The sequence below is a fragment of the Mizuhopecten yessoensis genome, unplaced genomic scaffold (genome assembly GCF_002113885.1).
Source record: "Mizuhopecten yessoensis strain PY_sf001 unplaced genomic scaffold, ASM211388v2 scaffold10921, whole genome shotgun sequence".
Lineage (NCBI taxonomy): Eukaryota > Metazoa > Mollusca > Bivalvia > Pectinida > Pectinidae > Mizuhopecten > Mizuhopecten yessoensis.
In genome coordinates, this window is record NW_018408788.1 from 1,283,696 (window position 1) to 1,287,038 (window position 3,343).

At 38.5% G+C, this 3,343-nt stretch overlaps 1 protein-coding gene across 4 annotated transcripts in view; it reads left to right on the forward strand.

Moving 5' to 3' along the window:
- The first annotated feature begins 1,311 nt into the window (after window positions 1–1,311).
- The window catches only part of LOC110463698, a 40,669-nt gene continuing 38,637 nt past the window's right edge, over window positions 1,312–3,343 (forward strand). For 2 of the 4 annotated variants that reach the window (XM_021518494.1, XM_021518495.1), the window contains exons 1-2: window positions 1,312–1,448; window positions 2,691–2,829. The gene's annotated coding sequence lies outside the window, so the exon portion shown is untranslated. The remainder of the gene's footprint in view (window positions 1,449–2,690; window positions 2,830–3,343) is intronic. The other 2 variants (XM_021518496.1, XM_021518500.1) reach the window with 1 other exon arrangement.

The window sequence follows — 3,343 nt, forward strand, 5'->3', positions numbered from 1 at the left end:
CACATTGTGAAAACGGAGTGTATTACGTCTACCATATTGTTCCAACTGCTCTATTTTGTCATCAAGTAAGCTAGCTTTATTATCAAGGGAAACACTCAACCTACCCAGTTCCGCCTCAAGTGTGACACATTTTTCGCTAAGGAAATCATTTGAAGATTTCAGATGGGTGATAACAGTCTCCTGTTCTTGAATTGTCTCTCGGAGTGGTTGGAGAAGGTCGGACATAGTAGTCTGGATAATGACCTTGATCATGTCCGACATACAGGGTACGAATGCCTCAGCCCACACAGGCGCTATTGATTTTGCAAGATCAGGATTCGCTAGTGATGATCTGATAATCGTGTTCATATCAATGACTTTACCTTTCCCAATGTCAATTCGATGGGACGAGCCCGATAATGGTGTCGGGTTAGGCAGTGAGTTCACACGGACGTGACCTCTGCTGTGCCGGGGGTGATCAGGGGCATCAGGAGAGCCTTCAAATTTCCTTTTATTTGCGTTTTCAGAATCTGATTCAGACATATTCGTAAGATTTGATAAGGAGTATTCAAAAGTCAAACAAGCAATTCCGTGTAGACGACCTTTTCTAGAGTCCGTGCAAAAATGGCGGTCAGCGAGATTTAGTGAGTCGTAACATTAAATGTATGTATCATCTATTATCACAGTATATACGGGGGTAACAGTGTAAAGTATAATTCGATATGGATCTCAAAGATGTGTATTGCTCATAATAAGTAGTTACCCACCGTTATATTTACATTCACATGGATACACAAACAAATTTAGGCCCTCCGAGCTACGGGTCGTCCATTCAGGTCGCCATCTTGATTCCTACCAAGTCCATCTCGCTTTTAACCTAAAATAAGCTTTGCATTTTACCTAAAATCGGTTATTTACATAAACTGCATATGGGGTGTCCCGCAGCTCTTTGTCGAAAAAAGAATGACAGGTGGCATGCCGATGATCCAATACATTTTCAAGAATATACCAATACGTTTTGGTAAAAGGCAATTACTGCATTTACAGATTGAAATACCTGACTCGAACACTTCTAGTCACTGACAAAGCGATTACTGTATAACCACCTAAACTTAGTGGGGATATGGTAAGAAACATACACAACTAATGTCTCCACATTTGTCCGGAGGTACCCGGTGTTAGTAGGCAAAGCGTTGACACAACTGACTTGCCCTATATATATTTGAAAGCCTTCAGGTATACCGCGTTTTACATAAGCTGTGCATTGCTGGTTTACTTTCAATATTACTGATAACTAACATACGGGTACCGTACATGTAAATGTTTAAAGGTAACTCATACGATTGGTTGAATTTCGGAGTGGCGTCAAGAACTTAGCAGAAGGTACACAGAACTAAAATCCCGGACATAACAATTATTGAGGCCTTACATACTTTTGTGACCACCAACACTACAGTGATATAATCCAGGTAAGTTCATTGCAATCAATTATACTCTATTTTTGTCACTAATGTTGAAGAATTTTTTTTATTTTAACTCGCTTACTTGGGTGTGTATGTAATGACATAACATACGTCATCGTATAGCACACCCAGATCTCTGTGCACAAGGACACGTATTCCCCATTCTCTTCATATGATCCTGCTGATGTCAATAATTTAACCCAATAAATAATATGATTATTGTTCATGGACTTCAATTTCCATACCACAAAGTTAACATCTACCGTTCACACGAAATCACCTATACGTGACACAAACGTCACACATCTTCATAAAATACACTTTAACAAGAGAGAGAGAGAGAGGGGGGGGGGGGGGGGGGGGGTTCTAAAAGAAAAAGGAAGGGTTTCTAAAATCGTCCAGATTCCGGAAAAGATGGATTAAGAAAAACAAGAAAATATCTGTCAGACAGTCACATGAATGCCCCGCCGCCAGGTGAAATAGGGTTCAGTATACTATAATGTTCTATAAATACAGTTGTAGTTACAAATACCTTGATTTTGACACCTCGAAGTATGTACTCATTCAAGGTATTATCATACATCAAATTGGTAAATGGAGAAATAGAGAGATTTTGTTAAAGAATAGCAACATGCAGTGACATTTAAAACATACACTCATCTGAGGTATATCCCAGTGAAATCTCTGTATATCCTTGAAAGCATAAAACAAAAAGTTGTCAGAGGTATTCCAGTTCCTGGTCTTTGTATTGAGTTTAATCAAAATCCGTCAACGAATAAAATTGCTAAAATATTTATATTGAATCGCGATGAGACGGAACAAGACAGTCATGAGCAACACTGTTTGCCATTCCCCTCTTTTGTTTATGGGGCATGCAAATATTCTTCATCTAATATGAAATTGGGATATACATTGTAAGTCACATAATTTGCTGTTCGTATGCAATAATGTACACTGTGTATATATCTGTAATTTCTCATAACAATAATCAAGATTATGTACAATTTTACAATGCGCATTACGCAGTATTACAGTGACCGTTAGGCTGTCAAGAATGGGTTTGGCACCAAGGTAACAGAACAGGTAAATAACAATTTGATGTGTAACCTGAGTTTTACCTGGCCTGTGCCTGACGCATACAGCTGAGCGTTCAGGTATACCGCGGTTTACATAAGCTGTGCATTGCTGTTCTATTTTTAATATGATTGATAACTAACATACGGGTACCGTACATGTTAATGTTTAAAGGTAACTCATACGATTGGTTGAGCTTCGGAGTGGCGTCAATAACTTAGCAGAAGGTACACAGAACTAAAATCCCGGACATAACAATTATTGAGGCCTTACATACTTTTGTGACCACCAACACTACAGTGATATAATCAAGGTAAGTTCATTTCAATCAATTATACTCTATTTTTTTCACTAATGTTGAAGAAAAATATATATTTTAACTCGCTTACTTAGGTGTGTATGTAATGACATAATATACGTCATTGTATAGCACACCCATATCTCTGTGCACAAGGACACGCATTCCCCATTCTCGTCCTATGATCCTGCTGATGTCAGTAATTTAACCTAATAAATAATATGATTATTGTTCATGGACTTCAATTTCCATACCACAAAGCTAACATCTACCGTTTACACGAAATCACCTTTACGTGACACAAACGTCACACATCTTCATAAAAATACACTTAACGAGAGAGAGAGAGAGGGAGGGGCGTTTCCAAACGTCCAGATTCCGGAAAGTATTCAAATACACTTTCAAATATTCGTTTGTTTTAGACATCTGACAAATTATCAGAACCGTTTTACAAAAAGTCGTTTGGACATCAGACGAATTCCCAGTGTTGGGTCGACATTTGGATGTTTAGTGTGTGGGCTGCTGGGGG